We start from the raw sequence: 23,053 nt of genomic DNA, 5'->3' as shown, positions 1-23,053 counted from the left end.
GAACCAGCAAAATGTGTTACTCAGCTGCACCTGTGTCTTGTCAACTGGAAATTGTCAAAATCTTCACACAGATACTGCAGTCTGATGGATATAATAAAGAAATGGCTTACAGGTTGCACATTAGAAGATTCTTCTCTCTCACTGAAGGCTTGTGAGAAAGCAGCCAAAAGAGGTAGAAGGGAAATGGAGCAAAACATTCTCATCAAGGGAAGTTTAGCATATCAAACAAGGGCATTAGCAACATGGCAGAAGATAAATAAGATCTTTCAGGGAGTCTCTTTCTTCTCCCTACAACCCAGAATAAATATTCACCAACATACAGACAAAAAATGCCTCTCTTTTCCTCAATCTGACAGCATTTCCTACAGAAAATTTGTTCTAAATTTCATTCGTTCATTCAAGAAATATTCACTTAATCATTTCATTTAATAAACAGTTACAGGACTCCTAATTTGCTATGTGCTCAGACTGTAGAAATGAATAACATCCTTTGCCCTTAAGAAACTACCTAGCAGGGGAAATAAACATGTAAAACACAGACACTCACACACACGCACACACATACACAAATAAAATGCTGAGTTACCATCTGTAGCCAGCCAAGTGAAAGAAAGCTATATCTTCACTGATGAATAAGGACTGACCAGGCAGGAAGGAAAGTGTGGGAGCCATTCCAGTTGGCAGGAAAAACAAGAGCAAAGGTTGAGTGGTTTGTGGAATTACAAGCTCTTTCCTGTGGCTAGAACAAAGAATTAATTCTAGGGTAAGATATGAGACTATGGCATAAAAAGGTGCATGGGCCGTGTTAACGGGTTTTAACCTTTCCTGAAAGCAACGTGAAGGGGCTACTGAAGAGTTTTAAGTGTAGGTGTGAAAGCTTCAGACCTAGGTTTTGAAAAGAACACCCCAAAATTGACTTCCTGTTCTCCAGGATGATGAAAAGGTCAAGGAGAATGCATAGATTACCTAGATGGCTCCAATCCTAGGCCAAACTATAATCAACAAGAGAGTGAATCTCCACATTTACCCACTCCATGTTTCCCTTGCCCAGAGGTACTACAGAGATCATAGGACAGTTGGGGCAACAGGTGTGTATACACATTTTATTTATTAAATGGGCTACTCATAAGGCACAGGGAAGAAGCCACAGGTTTTCTTCAGTGCCTCTGAAATTCTCGAACAGGAATGCATAGATTTCTATACTTAGGCAAAACCAAAAATCCCTCCTTGTTTTGTTCATTCAGTACCTCTCTTAAGGTGAATTTATCACCCCCTAGGTGGTACCACAATGCTACCCACTTCTGGTCTCTATTATGTTTGTACTCTGTTTACTTGTATTATCATTTTATTATAATATTGGAAATGATTTTGATTCCTGGTTACCTTGTTTAATGTCATCACCTTTCCTTGATGAGACTCTGAATGCTTGTCTATTTTCTTAAAGTGCATACAAACCAGATGTGGTAGATTGATTGCTACATTTCTCACAATTCTTTCCTCTCCATATACACTGAACTATGATTTTGCTGCTCCTCCCATTAAAAGGTGATCCTCTTGAATCTGGGCCTACCCATGATGGCTTTGATCAGTAGAAATTGGTGGAAGTAACAGTATACCAGCTCTGAGCCAAGGCCTCAGAAAGCCTTGAGTAATTCCATTTTCGTTCTTGAAATCCTACCACCAATATTTGATCACATCTAGAGTAGGTTGACAGAGCATAAGAGACCACACTGAACACAGCCTAGTTGTTCCAGCTGAAGCCATCGCAGACCAGCCTACAGCCAGCTGACTTGCTGAGAGAACCTAGCTCAAGTCAGAGAGAACCTAGCTAAAATCTATGTGATTCAGAACTAACCACCAATAAAGAAGAACCACCCAGCTGACCCATGAGCATTAATAAATGCTTATTCTTTTAAACCAGTAAATTTTGGGGTGCTTTGTAATTTAGCAATATCCAAATGATAAATTATGTAATGCTTCAGTAATCAAAAATATGCAAAAAACAGGAAAAAAAAAGAGAGCAAAAGAAAGAAAGGAAACATTAAAAAGAAGGGAAAGAAATCACTTACATGTGGAATGGAAAAAGTTAAACTCATGTAAGCCAAAGACCAGAATGGTGGCTACTAGAGGCTGTGGATGGGGAGATGTTGGTCAAAGAAGGTAAACTTCCACCTATAAGATGAATAAGTTCTGGGGACTACAGCATGGTAATTATAGTTAATAACGATGTATCACATACTTGAGAGTTGCTAAGAGAGTAAACCTTAAATGTTCGCACTGCAAAAAAGAATTATGTGACGTAATGGAGGTATTAGATAACACTATAGTGGTAATGATTTTGCAATACATAAATATATCAAATTAGTACCTTGTATACCTTTAACTTATACTATATGTCAATTATATGTCAATAAATTATACGTCAACAATTTTTTTAAAAAGAAAATAAAAGAAAGAAAAAAGAAAAAAGAAAAGTAGTTTCACATTGGGGTTCATAGTCACACTATTTGTATTAAACTGAATTTTTCTTCACCATCTTTGTAATTGTTTTTGATAGGTCTATTCTTCTTTAAATATTGTCTATCTATATTTAAAATATATTTAAACTTGAGCATACTAATATGTATTTTTGATCAATGTTTGTAGATTTTTGTTCTCCAACTTTAATGGGGAAAAAAATCAGTTCCTGCCCTTGAGAATTTCCCATTTTGGCTGGTTTCATGGGAGGTGACATGGTTATGTTATAAAGCAATGTCAGTTTCTTTCTCTTGACTTATGAGGAGTTTGGATAAGATTACAATCTTAGGAGGCAGAAACATGAATTCAAATCTTGCCTCTATCACTTACTGTGTTTTTAAACTTCAGTGTGTTTTATCTTATCTCAGTTAACCCATCCATAAAATCATAATAATAATACATTACCAGTCTGAAGGCTCAATCTTCAGCTAGATAGCTAAAGTAAATACTCTTCTGAGGGTTCTTTCAGCTCCAAGATGTAGGTTTCTTTGGTGCAATTTTTATTAAATACTTGTTATGTATCAGGTGTGAAACCTCATTTAATAATCCAAACAAAAATTGTAAGGTGTTAATATTCCCATTTTACAGATGAGGAAACTGAAGTTCTCACAGATATTAAGTAACTTGCCCAAGGGCACAGTAATGACAAGTTGTAGTATCAGGACCCCAAATCAGGTTAATTTGACTCAAAAGCTGGAGCTCTATATAATAAAAAATACTGTATTCCTCTTCTCAGTTCTGGGTAATCGAGGCTAAACCAAGAAATAGCAAACTTCTCTCCTCCCATGTAGAATCATGTTACAAATTAAAAGGCAATTTGCCTCTGGAGACAAAGATTTTTTATAGAAAGCTTTTGACATAGAGACACAGATGTAGAGAACAAACATATGGACACCAGGGGGGGAAAGTGGGGGTGGTGGGGTGGTGGTGGTGTGATGAATTGGGAGATTGGGATTGACATATATGCACTAATATGTATAAAATAGACAACTAATAAGAACCTCCTGTATAAAAAAATAAAATAAAATTCAAAAAAAAAAAAAAAGCTCTTGATAGATAGCAAACTGAGAGTAGTAATTCTAAGACAGAGAGCAGCACTTGCTTAGAAAGGGTCTTTCCTTTTCCCAAAACAGCTGGGAATTATTATGGGATGACTGTTCTACAGCATAGCTTTATTTTTTTTTTCACATCTTTATTGGAGTATAAATGCTTTACAATGTTGTGTTAGTTTCTGCTGTATAACAAAGTAAATCAACTATATGTATACATATATCCCCATATCCTCTCTCTCTTGAGCCTCCCTCCCACCCTGCCTATCCCATCCCTCTAGGTCATCACAAAGACGCGAGCTGATCTCCCTGTGCTATGCAGCAGCTTCCCACTAGCCATACATTTTACAGTCGGTAGTGTATATACGTCAATGCTACTCTCTCACTTCATCATAGCTTCCCCTTCCCCCCGTCCATGCCCTTAAGTCTGTTCTCTACAACTGAGTCTTTATTCCTGCCTTGCAACTAAGTACATCAGTTCCGCTTTTTAAAAGTACATATATATGCGTTTGCATATGTTATTTGTTTTTCTCTTTCTGACTTACTTCACTCTGTATGACAGATTCTAGGTCCATCCACCTCACTACAAATAACTCAATTTTGTTCCTTTTTATGGCTAATATTCCTTGTATATATGTGCCACATCTTCTTTATTCAATCATCGGTTGATGGACATTTAGGTTGCTTCCATGTCCTGGCTATTGCAAATAGCGCTGCAGTGAACATTGTGGTACGTGACTCTTTTTGAATTATGTTTTTTTCAGGGTATATGCCCAGTAGTGGGATTGCTGGTAGTTCTATTTTTAGTTTGTTAAGGAACCTCCATACTGTTCTCCATAGTGAGAGGACAATTACAATTTACATTCCCACCAACAGTGCAGGAGGGTTCTCTTTTCTCCACACTCTCTCCAGCATTTATTGTTTGTAGATTTTTTGAAGATGGCCATTATGGCTGGTGTGAGGTGATACCTCAATGTAGTTTTGATTTGCATTTCTCTAATGATTAATGATGTTGAGCATCCTTTCCTGTGTTTGTTGGCAGTCTGTATGTCTTCTTTGGCGAAATGTCTACTTAGGTCATCTGCCCATTTTTGGATTGGGTTGTTTGTTTTTGTGATATTGAGCTGCATGAGCTGCTTGTATATTTTGGAGATTAATCCTTTGTCAGTTGCTTCATTTGCAAATATTTTCTCCCATTCTGAGGGTTCTCTTTTTGTCTTGTTTACAGTTTCCCTTGTTGTGCAAAAGCTTTTAAGTTTCATTAGGTCCCATTTCTTTATTTTTATGTTTATTTCCATTTCTCTAGGAGGTGGGTCAAAAAGGATCTTGCTGTGATTTATATCATAGAGTGTTCTGCCTATGTTTACCTCTAAGAGTTTTATAGTGCCTGGCCTTACATTTAGGTCTTTAATGCATTTTGAGTTTATTCTTGTGTATGGTGTTAGGGAGTGCTCTAATTTCATTCTTTTATATGTAGCTGTCCTGTTTTCCCAGCACCACTTATTGAAGAGGCTCTCTTTTCTCCATTGTATACTCTTGCCTCCTTTATCAAAGATAAGGTGACCTTATGTGCATGGGTTTATCTCTGGGCTTTCCATCTTGTTCCATTGATCTGTTTTTGTGCCAGTACCATACTGTCTTGATTACTGCAGCTTTGTAGTATAGCCTGAAGTCAGGGAGCCTGATTCCTCTAGCTCCGTTTTTCTTTCTCAAGATTGCTTTGGGTATTCGGGGTCTTTTGTGTCTCCATACAAATTGTAAAATTTCTTGTTCTAGTTCTGTGAAAAATGCCATTGGTAATTTGATAGGGATTGCATTGAATCTGTAGATTGCTTTGGGTACTATAGTCATTTTCACAATATTGATTCTTCCACTCCAGAAGCATGGTATATCTCTCCATCTGTTTGTTATCTTTGATTTCTTTCATCAGTATCTTATAGTTTTCTGAGTACAGGTCTTTTACCTCCTTAGGTAGGTTTATTCCTAGGTATTTTATTCTTTTTGTTGTGATGGTAAATGGGATTGTTTCCTTAATTTCTCTTTCTGATCTTTTGTTGTTAGTGTATAGGAATGCAAGAGATTTCTGGGCATTAATTTTGTATCCTGCAACCTTACCAAATTCACTGATTAGTTCTAGTATTTTTCTGTTGGTATCTTTAGTATTTTCTATGTATAGTGTCATGTCACCTGCAAACAGTGACAGTTTTACCTCTTCTTTTCCAATTTGTATTCCTTTTATTTATTTTTCTTCTCTGATTGCTGTGGCTAGGACTTCCAATACTATGTTGAATAATGTGGTGAGAGTGGACATCCCTGTCTTGTTCCTGATCTTAGAGGAAATGCTTTCAGTTTTTCACCATTGAGAACGATGTTTGCTGTGGGTTTGTTGTAAATGGCTTTTATTATGTTGAGTTAGGTTCCCTCTATGCTCAATTTCTGGAGAGTTTTTATCATAAATGAGTGTTGAATTTTGTCAAAAGCTTTTTCTGCATCTATTGAGATGATCATATGGTTTTTATTCTTCAATTTGTTAATATGATGTATCACATTGATTAATTTGCATATATTGAAGAATCCTTGCATCCCTGGAATAAATCCCACTTGATCATTGTGTATGATCCTTTTAATATGTTGTTGGATTCTGTTTGCTAGTATTTTGTTGAGGATTTTTGCATCTGTGTTCATCAGTGATATTGGTCTACTATTTTCTTTTTTTGTGACATCTTTGTCTAGTTTTGGTATCAGCACGATGCTGACCTCATAGAATGAGTTTGGGAGTGTTCCTCCTGCCACAATTTTTTGGAAGAGTTTGAGAAGGATAGGTGTTAACTCTTGTCTAAATTACAGCATTGCTTTATCGTAATGCTTTCCAGGGGAGAGATGCACTAACTGCTATCAGACCAGGTGCTGAGGTTGTTTGCCAGCAGGAGGAAGTGTTGTTCTAAGTCAAGCAAATTCTCTCATCCAGTTCCTCTGAGGCCAATGGTAACTGATTATAAACCAGCGATAGAGATGAAGTTTAGTCTCCAGAGAGTATGAGGGCTATACCCAGGCCCATATTCCATTTTATGGTTGAGGTCAGTTCTAAAACCAATATAATGGTTCGGCCTGAAGCCACAGTTTTTTCAGTCCATCTGAAGAAGGAATCACTCGCTCTCCATAATTAGAGGACAATCCAATAAATCAAAATATTTTCTAATTCCAACCTGAAATAAACATGTTTTAAAATTTTGATGCAACATTATCCTAATTGTATTTACACAATCACCTTGCTATGTGTAGCTGACACATTTTTCATCATTCATGAAAAGCTCATGTTAAGCTTTTACAAACTTCAAATTATTAGACTCCACATTCATGGAGCTTCACCTTATAGCAATTTTGGAAACCTGAGAATTGGAAGAGATCAATTTTAAGTGGAAAAAGCGGAGTATCTTATGGATTGCAAACAGCAGATAAAATATTTCCTTATTAAAGGCTGCTCTCTCCACTGAATTTCAGAGAACACTAAGATCTCTACTTTGTTTAAAGATAATCACTTTTTTCTCAGAGTGTTTCACTAGGGCTTTACCCTAGGCATGAATTTTTCATGACTGATTGATTGAAAAGACAATGCCAACAGAGAATAATACAAGCATAAAAACTTGTCTTACAAGGTAGAGTTAAATTACTCCAAGGGTTAGAATGACAAACCCAAGTGCCACCTTCAACTCAGCAAGTAAATTGACAATTACAAATCTGTTGAAAATTACAAATCTGTTGAAAAATGAGAAAAATCAATTAGGAAAAGGTTGACTTGTGCTAAAAAGTAGTGTTTGCTTTATTGAACATCATTCAGTGGATTTTGGAAACAAATAGAGAAAGCACCATGGGAAAATGTCTATCTTTGGGTGTGGGATGGGAGGAGGTATACTGGGAAGAAAGTTGGACTGAAAGAGAGGAGACCTGTCTTTCCTTCCTTGTTTATGCAACTAACTTGTTGTTTGACTTTGGGAAGATTACTTTCTATGTCTGATCCTCTATTTTCCTATTTCTACAGTAGAGATAATTGACTAGGGTCCAGAGTCATGGACTGAGGAGTTTGGACACAGTAACACAGTTAAATCAGGTCAAAAGTGAAAAGGGAGACTCTAGATTCTATATATATATATATATATATATATATATATATATATATATATATATATATATATATATATATGACTGACTCATTCCTTTATTTTTTCAAGAAACACTCATTGAACTCTGCCTATGGGCTCAAAATATTTTACATGCTGGGAATACACAAATAAATAAGACATATATAGTTCCTGCCTTCATGTGGTTTACATTTTATTGAGGGAGACAAACAGCATACAAGTAAATGAATAGATGAACAAATGTGTAAATTAATGTATAATGCAATATCAGATAGTAATAAGAACTTAGAAGAAAAATAAAATAATCAAAGGTCAGGATATAGAGTGGAAGATAGTCTATGGTCAGGTTGGCTGAAAAGTATTATTGTTTTATATATATAATTTGTTGAACACCTGCTAAGTTCCAAAGAAATGGTTAGGTGCCCTTATATTGCATGTTATTTCTAATCCTTAGAAAAATATTACAGGTATATATTATTTTTCATTTTACAGATTAGGAAAATAATAAGAAAACTGAAAGATCAAGTAACTTTCTGTTTGGTCACCCTTCAGAGATAAAATACATTCTCCCACCCCAAATTTTGTTCAGATGCTTAGAAAGATGCTACACATTCATGAAGAGCATATAAAAAGTTTTATTACCCACATAACAAGGATTTATGGCAAAGGTAGAATAGTTCCCCATACTGGTCTGAAAATGGCTTGAGAGAGCAGGAAAGGAGGCTTGCTTGGAGTTTTACAGTGGGTTGGGGTAAGAGCCAGGTTCACAAATAAGGGCCTGTATAGTTTAAACTCCATGCCAGTGCTAAAGGAGGTGGCACCAGTGCTTTCTTATCAGCTTGCCCAGATATGGCACAGAAGGTAAAGGAGAGGTGGATCTTGAAAGGTGTTAGAAGTCAGATGTCAAAAATGGAGTCAGACTGTTTACTATACTTTCTTAAGATGATATAACTTATGTAGCAGAGACAGAATGAATGAAACCCAGGTCTGGATTTGTCTAGCTCCAAAGCCCATACTTTTTTATTTTACACTGTGGAAACTCAAATGATAAGATTTTGTCATTTCCCTTCAATGGGCCTGGGGAGACAAGTCTCAAAAAAGGGGTATGGGTAAGGTGCAATGCAAAAGGCACTAGAGAGATGGTATGATGGTGGGTGCCCGGACTGACCCTACTTCATAAAACGACTTTAACCACTCTTAAAACTATGGGAGAATTAACAAAATACTATGAAATTATCAGCCCAAAATTTAAGTGAATTCTAGATCCAACAGAGAGCATTTGCTGAATCTAGTGAATCTGAGCTTGGCAAAATAAAAACTGGCTTTCAGGACTGCCAAGGCAGTTGGGAATTAAAGAACCCATAGAAAAGTGAGACAAAAATTTTGCGTGCAATTTCCCTTCAAGTCATTTGCAAAATTCTAAGCTGCTCATATACAGGGTAAGATGATAATAAGTCAAGTAGAAACCAGCATCAAGGAAGTTAAAATGGTAAGTGGAGATTTCAACAGAGTCTCACAGTGCTGCAGAAAAAGATTTTAAAGTTCAGAGTCCACTAAGTTGGAAAACCTGGGTAAATACTCCATACTGTTTGAGATACCAGAAGGGTTATGCCCTTGGAGTAAGGGAAGGCAAACGTACCTGAATTTGTATACCTGAAATTCAGCCACGACTGGATAAATATGATCTTCCCAAAAGTTATTTGCCTTCCAGAAGAAAATGAAATTCACCAGAGGAAAAAATATTAATAAAAGCATATACATTTTCAAATGCAAATTCCTGTATCAACCAAATTTATGAGTCATGTAAAGAAATAGAAACAAATAAATGAGAATAAAAAAGAAAGGAACCTTACCCACAGATTATCCAAAAAGTTCACGTATCAACAGGGACTTTAAAAAAAATTATAACTACAAATGACCTCTAAACAATGGGGGTTTGAACTGCATGGGTCTACTGACACTTGGATATTTTTCTTTCTGTTTTTTTTTTAACATCTTTATTGGAGTATAAGTGCTTTACAATGTTGTGTTAGTTTCTACTGTATAACAAAGTGAATCAGTTATATGCATATATATATTCCCATATCCACTCCCTCTGTGTCTCCCCCTCACCCTCCCTATCCCACCCCTCTAGGTGGTTGCAAAGCACTGAGCTGATCTCCCTGTGCTATGCAGCTGCTTCCCACAATCTATCTGTTTTACATTTGGTAGCATATATATGTGAGTGCAACTTTCTCACTTCGTCCCAGCTTGCCCTTCCCTCTCCCTGTGTCCTCAAGTCCATTCTCTACATCTGTGTCTTTATTCCTGTGCTGCCCTTAGGTTCTGCAGAACCACTTTTTTTTTTTTTTTAGATTCCATATAGATGTGTTAGCATACGGTATTTGTTTTTCTCTTTCTGACTTACTTCACTCTGTATGACAGAATGTAGGTCCATCCACCTCACTACAAATAACTCAATTTCATTTCTTTTTATGGCTGAGTAATATTCCATTGTATATATGTGCCACATCTTCTTTATCCATTCATTTGTCGATGGACATTTATGTTGCTTCCATGTCCTGGCTATTGTAAATAGTGCTACAGTGAACATTGTGGTACATGACTCTTTTTGAATTATGGTTTTCTCAGGGTATATGCCCAGTAGTGGGATTGCTGGGTCGTATGGTATTTCTTTTAGTTTGTTAAGGAACCTCCATAGTGGCTGTATCAATTTACATTCCACCGACAGTGCAGAGGGTTCCCTTTTCTCTGCACCCCCTCCAGCATTTATTGTTTGTAGATTTTTTGATGATGGCCATTCTGGCTGGTGTGAGGTGATACCTCAATGTAGTTTTGATTTGCATTTCTCTAATGATTAATGATGTTGAGCATCCTTTCCTGTGTTTGTTGGCTACATACAGACTTGTATGTCTTCTTTGGAGAAATGTCTATATAGGTCATCTGCCCATTTTTGGATTGGGTTGTTTGTTTTTTTAGATACTGAGCTGCATGAGTTGCTTGTGTATTTTAGAGATTAATCCTTTATCATTTGCTTCATTTTCAAATATTTTCTCCCATTCTGAGGGTTGTCTTTTGGTCTTGTTGATGGTTTCCTTTCCTGTGCAAAAGCTTTTAAGTTTCATTAGATGCCATTTCTTTATTTTTGTGTTTATTTCCATTTCTCTAGGAGGTGTGTCAAAAAGGATCTTGCTGTGATTTATATCATAGAGTGTTCTGCCTATGTTTTCCTCTAAGAGTTTTATAGTGTCTGGCCTTACATTGAGGTCTTTAACCCATTTTGAGTTTATTCTTGTGTATGGTGTTAGGGTGTGTTCTAATTTCATTCTTTTACATGTAGCTGTCCAGTTTTCACAGCACCACTTACTGAAGAGGTTGTCTTTTCTCCATTGTATATTCTTGCATCCTTTATCAAAAATAAGGTGAGCATATGTGCCTGGGTTTATCTCTGGGCTTTCTATCCTATTCCATTGCTCTATATTTCTTTTTTGTGCCAGTACCATACTGTCTTTTTTTTTTTTTTTTTGCGATACGCGGGCCTCTCACCGTTGTGGCCTCTCCCGTTGTGGAGCACAGGCTCCGGACGCACAGGCTCAGTGGCCATGGCTCATGGGCCCAGCCACTCCGCGGCATGTGGGATCATCCTGGACCGGGGCACGAACCCGCATCCCCTGCATTGGCAGGCGGACTCTCAACCACTGGGCCACCAGGGAAGCCCTTGAGCCTTCTTTTAATTAATTATTTATATATTTTTAAATTTTTGGCTGTGTTGGGTCTTCCTTTTGTTTTCTGTGCAAGGGTTTTCTCCAGTTGTGGCGAGCGGGGGCCACTCTTCATCGCAGTGCACGGGCCTCTAACTGTTGTGGCCTCTCTTGTTGCAGAGCACAGGCTCCAGACGTGCAGGCTCAGTAGTTGCGGCTCACGGGCCCAGTTGCTCCACGGCATGTGGGATCTTCCCAGACCAGGGCTCGAACCCGTGTCCCTTGAATTGGCAGGCAGATTCTCAACCACTGCAACACCAGGGAAGCCCTACCATACTGTCTTGATTGCTGTAGTTTTGTAGTATAGTCTGAAGTCAGGGAACCTGATTCCTCCAGCTCCATTTTTCTTTCTCAAGATTGCTTTGGCTATTCAGGGTCTTCTCTGTTTCCATACAAACTGTGAAATTTTTTGTTCTAGTTCTGTGAAAAATGCCATTGGTAGTTTGATAGGGATTGCATTGAATCTGTAGATTGCTTTGGGTAGTATAGTCATGTTCACAATGTTGATTCTTCCAATCCAAGAACATGGTATATCTCTCCATCTGTTTGTATCATCTTTAATTTCTTTCATCAGTGTCTTATAGTTTTTTGCATTCAGGTCTTTTGCCTCCTTAGGTAGGTTTATTCCTAGGTTGCAATGGTAAATGGGAGTGTTTCCTTAATTTCTCTTTCAAATTTTCATCATTAGTTCATAGGAATGCAAGTTATTTCTGTGCATTAATTTTGTATCCTGCAACCTTACAAAATCCATTGATTAGCTCTAGTAGTCTTCTGGTAGCATCTTTAGGATTCTCTATGTATAGTATCATGTCATCTGCAAACAGTGACAGTTTTACTTCTTCTTTTCTGATTTGGATTCCTTTTATTTCTTTTCCTTCCCTGATTGCTGTGGCTAAAACTTCCAAAACTATGTTGAATATCTGTGGTGAGAGCGGGCAACCTTGTCTTGTTCCTGATCTTAGAGGAAATGGTTTCAGTTTTTCACCACTGAGAATGATGTTGGCTGTGTGTTTTTCATACATGGCCTTTATTATGTTGAGGTAGGTTCCCTCTATGCCTCCTTTTGTAGAGCTTTTATCATAAATGGGTGTTGAATTTTGTTGAAAGCTTTTTCTGTATCTATTGAGATGATCATATGGTTTTTATTCTTCAGTTTGTTAATATGGTGTATCACATTGATTGATTCGCACATATTGAAGAATCCTTGAACTCCTGGGATAAATCCCACTTGATCACGGTGTATGATCCTTTTAATGTGCTGTTGGGTTCTGATTGCTAGTATTTTGTTGAGGATTCTTGCATCTATGTTCATCAGAGATATTGGCCTGTAGCTATCTTTTTTTGTGATGTCTTTCTCTGGTTTTGGTATCAGGGTGATGGTGTCCTCGTAGAATGAGTTTGGGAGTGTTCCTCCCTCTGCTATATTTTGGAAGAGTTTGAGAAGGATAGGTGTTAGCTCTTGTCTAAATGTTTGATATAATTTTCCTGCGAAGCCATCTGGTCCTGGGCTTTTGTTTGTTGGAAGATTTTTAACCACAGTTACAATTTCAGTGCTTGTGATTGGTCTGTTTATATTTTCTATTTATTCCTGTTTCAGTTTCAGAAGGTTGTGCTTTTCTAAGAATTTGTTCATTTCTTCCTGGTTGTCCATTTTATTGGCGTATAGTTGCTTGTAGTAATCTTTCATGATCCTCTGTATTTCTACAGTGTCAGCTGTTACTTCTCCTTTTTCATTCTAATTCTGTTGACTTGCATCTTCTCCCTTTTTTTCTTGATGAGTCTGGCTAATGGTTTATCGGTTTTGTTTATCTTCTCAACCAGCTTTTAGTTTTTTTTTTTTTTTCATTTTTACTATTCTTTCCTTCATTTCTTTTTCCTTCATTTCTGATGTGATCTTTATGATTTCTTTCCTTCTGCTAACTTTGGGGTTTTTTTTGTTGTTGTTCTTCTTTCTCTAATTGCTTTAGGTGTAAGGTTAGCTTGTTTTTTTGGGACTTTTCATGTTTCTTGAGGTAGGATTGTATTGCTATCAACTTCCCTCTTTGAGCTGCGTTTGCTGTGTCCCATAGGTTTTGGGCTGTCATTTTTTGATTGTCATTTGTTTCTAGGTATTTTTTGATTTCCTCTTTGATTTTTTCAGTGATCTCTTGGTTATTTAGTAGTGTATTGTTTAGCCTCCATGTGTTTTTTTTTTTTTACAGTGTTTTTCCTGTAATTGATATCTAGTCAGAGAATAAAAAAAAAGATGGAACTCCCTCCAAATCATTTTAGGAAGCTAGCATAACCTTGATACCAAACCTGATAAGACTATGACATGAAAGGAAGCTAATAGGCTTTCATGAATATAGACCCAATGTCCTAAACCAAATAGTATCACACCAAATCAAATTGGTTGTGGTATAACAGAATATTATATATCAATGTGAAAGAATAAGTGATAGCTAAACACAATAATATAGACAATATATTGTTGAATGAAAGAAGCTATATTCTAAAGGATATATATAGTAAAATTGCATTTATTGGAAGTTCTAGAACAAGAAAACTAATCTGAGTTGATAGAATATTTGTTACCTTTCTGGGTATTTCTTGGAAGCAGGCACCAGAGAGTCTTCTGGGTAACTGGCAATATTCTATATTTTGATCAAGGTAATTGGTTACACTGGTGTATTTATTTGTAAAAATCCATTGAGCTATACACTTGTGATTTGAGAATTTTACTGTATGCATGTTAGTGTTCAATGAAAAAGTTTCCAAAAAACTTCCCACTAATATTTAGGACTCCTTAAGGAGATTCTGAATATATAGTTAATATCTCTTCTAGCTCTTAAAACCTATGCTTCTACTGCCCACTTTTACAAGTTGATTAGAACCTATATTATGTCTCCTTAATAACAGTAAATCAACACTAACAACAGCACTAAAAGCTTTAGATAGTATGGAATACATCTAAAAATAGTTATAATAGTTTAAGTGAGAAAAATATTTGAAAGACCACAAATTATTTTGAATAGTTCACAGTTTTCTTTAAATTTTCTGTAGTGAGAGTTAAGCCAGTGCTTTAAGTAGGACAATATCATATTTTTATATCAGGGCCAACAAAAAACTAAAGCTGAAATATTACAAAGCCAACTTGTTAGACAAATATATGATATTTCAGCTCTGGAGGAAAGCTAAATCTAAATGTCAAATTATGTAACTGAATGTTTTACCCTCTACAGTTTCAAAGGAATAGAAATGCCAACAGCAGAGTTCCTGAAATTTAGAGACATAGAATTTATGACATAGTAGAAAAAGCACAGAATTGAGAGTGTGAAAAACTGTATATTAGTCCTGGATATATAACTTATTGGTTGAATGATTTTGGAAAAATAACTTAAAGTCTCCATATTTTGTTCCTTTGTGTATAAAACTGGTAACAATAATATGTACCTCCCAACATTACACAGAGAATGCATATAGAGTGCATCTAAAATCTACTAATTATTATCATTATTATTCATTTTCCCAGATGATTTTTGAAATATTTGTCTTCAGTTTGGTTTTTGAAGGCTTTTGTCCCAGTGACCCAAAGTATTTGGACAGTTGAAAAATCCACATGGATCCCTCTGGCAAAATAAACTACATGCTTGAGTTTCATTCTAAGTATATACTTTTGGAACACATCACAGGATGTAAACTGAGGTTATTCCCTTTCCCAAAAGAACAATTCTCCTGAAGGAAAATATTTCCTCTAAATTTTTCCTTAGAGCAAAGTGAGGGATTACTACAAGATTAGACCAGTTCAACATCAGCTAAATCTTTCCAAACTGATCCTTGCTTCCAACTGTGGCATGCCTACAACAGGTCCCCAATTTTAAGTTTACCTGTGCTTTCCCATATCTAAATATGCTTTTGAATTCCATGTCACTAAGTCAATCTCTCTGATTTCATGTTCCCAAGCTTCTCCAGACTAAGCTCTCTATTTCTGCCAAACCTGGCTCACCAATAGCCCCAAACATAGCTCTAGAATGCTTCTTCTCTGTCAGCCTGATTCACTCCTACACATGTTCTGAAACTCAGCTGAGGTGTCATTTCCGCCAAGAAGCTTTATTTAACCCTGAAGCCCACGTAGGTACCTCCTCTATGCTCCCTCTGCAACCTGGAAGTCCTTTCACAGCGATCGTCATTCTATATTGTTAAATGTTTATTTACTTGTCTGTATCCTTCCTCCCACCAAATAGAAAATTATTAAGGATGAAACTTCTTTTTATTCTTTGTATCCTGGCATTCAATAGGATCCTATTGTATGTTTGTGCTAAATAAGTGAATAAATCAATGAGTGCTTAAGTGAATCTATGAATAAATAACTGAATGTATTATGCTTATTCATTCCAGCCTCCATGCCTTTGGTCTCACCACTAAGTCTCCCTAGATTGCTCCCTCACCTACCCAAATCCTATCCTTCATTCAGTTCCTGCTAGAGTCCCACCTTCTACATAGTAAAGTATAAGCACTGAGGATATAACAAAAATTAAGATGTACCCCCACTCTCAAGGGTCTTACAGTAGATTAGAGAAGAGGTAGATGTAAATAGTCTACAATGCAGTGTGACCTGGCAGATGAAGAGATGGAGTTTGTAGGATCGTAGGAGAAAGGACAAACGCCAGTCTGATAGATCAAAGATATCTATCTAAAGAAGGCTCTTCCTGACCTAAGAATTTAAGGACAAATAAGATTTCCAGGTAAAGGGTGGGAATTGGGGATGATGTAAAACATTTTATGATCACAGGAATAAAGATGTGGAACACTGCAGTTTAGGAGAGCATCCTAGGCAGTAAGGATAAGTGACCTGCCTAGGACAAGAGTCAGATCAGTGAAAAGGATGAGACTAGAGTCCAGGCTTCCTAATTCTTAGTCCAGTACCACTTCCATTATCCCAGAAAACAGTATTGTTAGATTGCATGTGACTAGCTTCTATGACTTTCCAATGGAAAATGTCCAAGTGTGGCACTTTGTCTATTTAGCTGGTGGACCTCACCTCCCAGGACTCCTTTCTCAGTAGTTGTAGCAGATCTTTAGTAGAGTTTAGCAGTTTTCTTCTTGGTTTGAAGGCTGTCATATAGCAAGACATCTACGGTTTGCTGGAATTCTGTAAAATGTTCAAACCTCCATAGCAACTTGGAGTCCTAGCAGTGACTCAATGAAGTAATGTAAACAAAGCCCAAATGTCACCCAATAATGAATTTTTTTCTGACAACATCTTTGTCTAAAGAATGACAACTCCAAGTTGCTGAAAGGGACCAGAGTAATTAAGCATTCTTGAGATAAATGGTTTGTCAACCAAGACCCTCAAATGTGTTTCAGTTATCCCAATTTTGCCAAAGTACCTGAAAAAAAATCAAAACAATCCACCTACTGCAATATACAGTAGTTAATGCCTACTGTTAGGCATTCTATGCTCATCAGCATTGCTCCTAACAACTATATCAACATCAACGTATCTATTACACAGTTGAGAAAACAGAGAGACATCAAGTCACATATCTGAGGTCACAGAGCTTATAGAGATGGAGTCAGGATTCAAATTTAAGTCTGACTCTTAAAGCCAGTCATATTTTTGGTAACTCTGCGCAGTTAAGCAGGTCCTCTCCATCTCTCTCCCCGTCAAACCTAGTGACTATGGTTGTGGGATCAGGGAGAGAGTCCTAGACCAAGAGTCAGGGGACTCTATTTAACTTTTCTGTGTGACCTCATTCCCATTGATAGGAGTATGTCTGAATGATTTCTAAGGCCTCTAGTAGTTCTGACAGTCTATGACTCTGAAATTTTAAAATATTCTTATATAACAACTTCCCCATGAAAAGGTCATGGCCCTGTGAGTTGCCTGTAGTGGGCAGATAGGAGGATAAAACCTTCAGTGAAATTGAATTGAGTTCTCTGGGCTTATCAAAGTGGAAAATAGGCACCTAGCTGCCAAAAAATAAAGGAGTAAGTCCTTGGGAGATGAACTTAGTCAACACAGAGGCTCTTGTGCATCAGCACTGTCAGCAGCAACCTCAGTCATTGTCACAAACGAAGTGAAGACTTAAGAAAAAATATGTTGTTAGTTTTGCTGAAGATGATAGGACTTTTCAACCAAGTAGTACATTAGACTCCACATTAGATCTAGACATAGAGTCAAAAGACCCGATATCTTACCCTAGGTATCCAGACTGGTCAGCATTTATAATGCTTCCTTCCCAACCTATGTACAAGGTCAAAGGCATTCCATTAAAATCCATGACAGCTTATCTCTTTAACTCAGTTTATCCAGACTCTCACTCCCACCCTCTGGCTTTTCTCATTTTTGTCTGATCCCTAGTTTCTGTTCCATTGCCTTACATCCGGACAAGAGAAATTTGCTTCCTTCACTCAGTTTTAAAAAATGTATTGAGTTCATACTATATGCCAGCTACAAACTCCCCAAAGTCAGTGATAGCTATGCTAAGCTATTGGGGCAGGAAGTTGATGGTGGTGAGGGGCTGGGAAGGAGAAGAAAGTTCAGACAAATAAATAGGTCTGGGCAGAGGACACATGTTAAAGAAAAAGTTATCACAAAATTAAAAGCAGTTTAGTATGGCTAGACTGCAGAGTATGCTGGGAAATGTGAAAGAGATGAAGCTGAAAGGGTAGCCACAGGATAACAGTGGCTGTGGGATGGAGAATCCTGATTCTGCCACCTACTAGCTATGTGACCAATCTCAGTTTCTTAATCTGTAAGATGGAGATAACAATTCATACTTCCTGTAGCACTTGGTTTTCATCATTTGGTAGGTGCTTAAACATTCATCGAGTCTGAATCCTGGAATATAATGGAAGGATGGAAACTGAAAAAGCACGTGACAGTAGGATTGGACAGTTTCCCTACAGGAGGTCCAGGGACAAGAAAAAGTAGATTTTTGGAGCTGTCTAGAGTTTATAGTCTGGCATCCAATCAGATGACAGGCCAGGTTCAGTTCAAGTACCCAAGTATGGTTTCAGTTCAAGTACCTGTTATGGTTTCTAAAATTCAGAGCATAGAATCGCCCCAGCAGCTTCCTCACACCTCATGCTGTGAGTTCTGCACAGAGCCCTAAGAAAGTTGTCAGCCATGAGATTCTTTCCCCTCCAATGCAAACACACATGGCACAGGCATATGATTCCCATCTGGATCCACCCCCGACTTCCGGCCAGGAGGCTGCTGTGTAGGCAGGACCGTCTGCCTTTGAATTTGCCAGCCTAACCCGGTACCCTGAGCCAGCCCTTTCCAAGCAGTAACACACAGACCTGGCAAAATTCACACTTCTGTAAATTCTTTTCGGGGACCTATCCATCTCTACATTTTCCTTGCCTTGTCAGAAGAGGTTGACCTGGGCAAGGCACAAGTTTGCTCAGAACAAACAAATGGGTATTTATTTCTGGAAGAGAACAGTCAGCCTTTTCTTTAATCTAAGGAACAGATGCTGGCTCAGGAGGAGAATGGGCTGAAAGTCCCACCCATCACTCTAAGGCCATAGGGCCAGGAATTGTTATTCAAAGCAACAGACCCCCACTCCCCTCAGGTTCCCTGATGGCATCAGTGCCCAGCCACTGCAGAATTATTACCATCATCATCTCTGCTGGATTCTATGCCCCAGTCAAATTGGCGGCATTCCTTCTATTTGCAAACAGATTGCAAAATAAGAACCCCAGGAAGGATGGAGGCTGGCCAGGCTCCAAGGACCTTCAGCAGCGATCATGCTAAATCAGGGTTGCTTCCTACTCTCTGAACAGCAGCAGTTACTAGCAGTACCTCCCAATGGCCCTGGATCACTGGGATGCCCGGCCTCTCCTCCCTCCCTCTTCCTTCCTGGAATAAAAGCAGCCTAAAAAGAGAGAGAGAGAGAGAGAGAGAGAGAGAGAGAGAGAGAGAGAGAGAGAGGGAGAGAGAGAGAGAGAGAGAGAGCAGAACTTCCTGGGAAATTATAAGAAAGAATCTATCATTAGGGTCCTAAACTATTCATGAGCTACCTGACAGGAGAGCTTGGAACAAAGCACCAATAGAAACTTCAACTCATTTTCCTCAAGATTCTAAACTTTACACCTCTTCTTTGCCTTAGTCTGTCATTCATGGTCCTCTACAGTCTAGCCACTTGTGTGCATATCCAGCCTTCTCTCCTAAACTGATCCATCCTCTCCTGCCCATAACTCTTCATTCAGTCCCTTGTTCACTTATCATCAAACATGAGCAAAGGATAAAGGAATAATAACAATGGTTACTGTCATTGTTAAGTGCTTATTGTGTAACAGGCTGTGTGACAAGTGCTTTATACATATTTTCTAGTTTAATTCTAAAAAAATTAAAACCCAAGAAGTATGCTCTATTATTATCCCCATCTCACATTTGAGGAAACTGAGGCTCAGAGATTGTAAGCATCTTGCCTAAGATCATAAAACTAGTATGTGAGATGTCTGGATAAAAATAGCATTATTACCTGAAACAATTTTTCTGAACTAGATCTTACTATCCCCCTTTTACAGGTGAGGACATGTCCAGAGGTTTAGTAATACACTCATGGTAGACTGGAGTTCTGTTTAAGACCTGTCTGGTTCCAAAGCCCTTACTCTTAACCATTACTACTCATCTTCAAAATGGAGATTAAATTAGCTACCATCTTCCCTCATCTACCTCACCTAACTTAATAACTCAAGTAAGATAGTATCAATGAAAATATACTGTAAACAGTAAGGCAATGTTCGAAGTCAGTTGTAATTGATATTACTTACTTCCATGGTAGAACATATTTTATTTATTTGCTTTAGTAGACAACTTGCTTTTTCTTCCTTTCCAAACTGTACATCTTTTTATTTCCTTTTCTTGTCATTTCACACTAGCTAGGACATCCAATACATACAATGTTGGTTAGAAATGGTGAGAGGCACACACTTGCCTTCTTCCTGATCTCATGAGGAAAACATCCAGTTTCTCACCATTAAGTACAATGCAAGCTACAGGATTTTTTTGTAGATGTTCTTTATCAACTTGAGGGAATTCTCCTCTAGTCCTAGTTGTTGAGAGGTTTTTTTTGTTTATGTGTTTTAAAATCAGAAATGGGTGTTGAATTTAGTCAAATGTTTTTCTTATTTTGCTGATATGGTAGATGACATTAATTTTCAAATATTGAACCAGTTTTGCACACCTGTAATAAATCCCACTTGGTCATGGTACATAATTCTTTTTACACATTGCTGGATTCAATTTGCTAAGATTTTTGTTGAGGATTTTTTGTATCTATGTTCATGATTGATATTGGTTTGTAGTTTTCCTTTCTTGTAATGCTTTTATCTGGTCTTGGTGACAATTTGTTTTTTATCATATAATAAAAGTAAATACTGGGACTTCCCTGGTGGCACAGTGGTTAAGAATCTGCCTGCCAATGCAGGGGACACGGGTTTGAGCCCTGGTCCAGGAAGATCCCACACGCCACAGAGCAGCTAAGCCCATGCGCCACAACTACTGAGCCTGCGCTCTAGAGCTACAACTACTGAGCCCGTGTACCTAGAGCCTGTGCTTTGCAACAAGAGAAGTCACCGCAATGATAAGCCCGCGCACCGCAAGGAAGAGTAACCCCCGCTCACCCAGAACTAAAAAGAAAGCCCACATGCAGCAATGAAGACCCAATGCAGCCATAAATAAATAAATGTAAATACTATTCTTCTAACCCTCTTTTAGTAATTTGTGCACTTCCCTAGAAATAGAAGTTTAGGAGTCAAGTTCCAGATCCAGCCTGTAATTGCAGAGGTAGTAAAGGGAAAGAGCAGAGAATTTGGAGTCACACGAACCTGAGTTTGAATCCCAGCTCTGCCATTACTTTGTGACCTAAGTCAGTATTTCACTTCAGCAGACCTCTGTTCCTTAACTGGTAAAGTAAGAAACAATTATTTCTTCCTTGCAACGTTATGCTGAGAATGTAAAAAACAAAACAAAAACAGAGGCTAGATATATGGCATTAAAACATAATAACACAAAAAATCATTATTTTAAAAATCTTACTTGATAACAAAACCAGAGAGTAGTTGGTATGTTCTTATAGCTGTTCCTTGAACAGGAGACACACAGGTATTCAGCCATGGAAACCATAACTAGCTCATCATGCTGTTGTGCATACTCTGATAGAATGCCTTCTTGAAACTCTATGCCTGGCTAAATATTTTTTAATGCTCACAACTCAACTTTGGTATCCCCCTCCTCCAGGGAGACTTTCTTGACCCCAAGTCCTGGTTAGAAACCCCTCCTTTGTGTTTGCACTACTTGTGCTTGCCTCTCTCATAACTGTAATGACTGATTTCACTCTCTGGGTATAATCTCTTTCTCTCACTAGATTGTGAGCTCCTTGAGGACAACAATCATACCTTGTTCATTTGTGGTACATAACAGGTGCTCAGATAAAGTCTGCTAATTTAATAAGAAAAGAAACACCCTTTAATAGCCTTGGTATCAATATCCATTGTGAAGTAGATGTTCACCAATCATCTCTTAATTCACAGCGTCATTTCTGTTGGCTAAATTATTCCTCACTGTGGAACAATTAGACCCTCTTCTGATTACCTCTGCAGCAGTTAGTTCTTCATTGCAAGGTGAACTTTTCTCTTTTCTTCCTCCCCCTTTTCCCCCTTTCCTTGTATAGCAAACCAACTGAGGTGTAGTAATTATGAGAAAATCTACACTATAATTATTGTAGCACTTTACTTTGTACTGACATCTGTAAAAGAAAGAACTCTAGGAGTTGATGAACAATGATGTTTTCTCCTACTTTTCTTTCAAATGTATGTTTTTACTTTTAAAATATCATCATTTTTGACACATGTCTTAACAGTTTTGAAATATCTAGATTTTATATTTTGGGGAAACTCTTGAAACATAAAAGGTATTAGACTGCTAGAGTTGGAAGGAAACTTAGAGCTTATTAAGTTTGATTCTCTTATCTTATATTAGTGAAACTGAGTTTCCCCTGGGGGATGTGACACCTAATGTCACACAGAGTTAGGGGAAAGAGTGGCAGTGAAAAATACATACAGGCATCAGAAGATTTTGGGTCACATAGCCTCTCTGAGGTTCAGTTTCTCCCTCTAAAATACTGTTAATAATGTCTGCCACATAGAACATTGTGAGGATTAAGGGAGTTCACATATGGAAAGCACTCAACTGACCTAACACATGAGAGTTTTATCCTATAATGACAGTTATTTTATTATAATTTATAGTAAATAATGACTAGAATCTAAGGTCCTTTCTTTCTGCTATACAATGTATCCTTTTCAAGTAAGCTCAACTTTTCTACCAAAGAGGATAGTAGCCAAATCCATACCAAACAGGAAGAAAGTAGGTGAGAGAGAGAGAGAGAGAGAGAGAGAGGAGAGAGAAGAGGAAGGGTGGAGAGAAGGAGGGGAGGAAAAAAGTAAAGTGGATGGATTTCAGCTTAAAGAACTCAACTGGACACACTGAATTTGTTCAATCTAAGATTCCACGCACAATGAATATTCAAGGACTTCAGTGTGAGCTATTTAGCTAGAAAATCTGGGAATTTATCGCTTGAGGGACCCTTGA

The 23,053-nt window shown here is 37.7% G+C and overlaps 1 protein-coding gene and 1 long non-coding RNA gene across 2 annotated transcripts in view; both read right to left on the bottom strand.

The window, feature by feature from the left end:
• The window catches only part of AGBL4 (AGBL carboxypeptidase 4), a 1,267,959-nt gene that overhangs the window by 771,988 nt on the left and 472,918 nt on the right, over window positions 1-23,053 (bottom strand). The window lies entirely within an intron of this gene.
• LOC141276021 (uncharacterized) lies at window positions 16,571-21,359 on the bottom strand. Its single transcript, XR_012324815.1, has 3 exons — window positions 21,289-21,359; window positions 17,647-17,692; window positions 16,571-16,597 (listed from the first exon to the last, which is right to left on the bottom strand). It is a non-coding gene; the product is annotated as an uncharacterized lncRNA (long non-coding RNA).

This window comes from Tursiops truncatus, chromosome 1 (assembly GCF_011762595.2).
Source record: "Tursiops truncatus isolate mTurTru1 chromosome 1, mTurTru1.mat.Y, whole genome shotgun sequence".
Classification (NCBI taxonomy): Eukaryota; Metazoa; Chordata; class Mammalia; order Artiodactyla; family Delphinidae; genus Tursiops; species Tursiops truncatus.
Note: the sequence above shows the minus strand (reverse complement) of the source record. Positions and strands in the feature narration are given on the sequence as shown.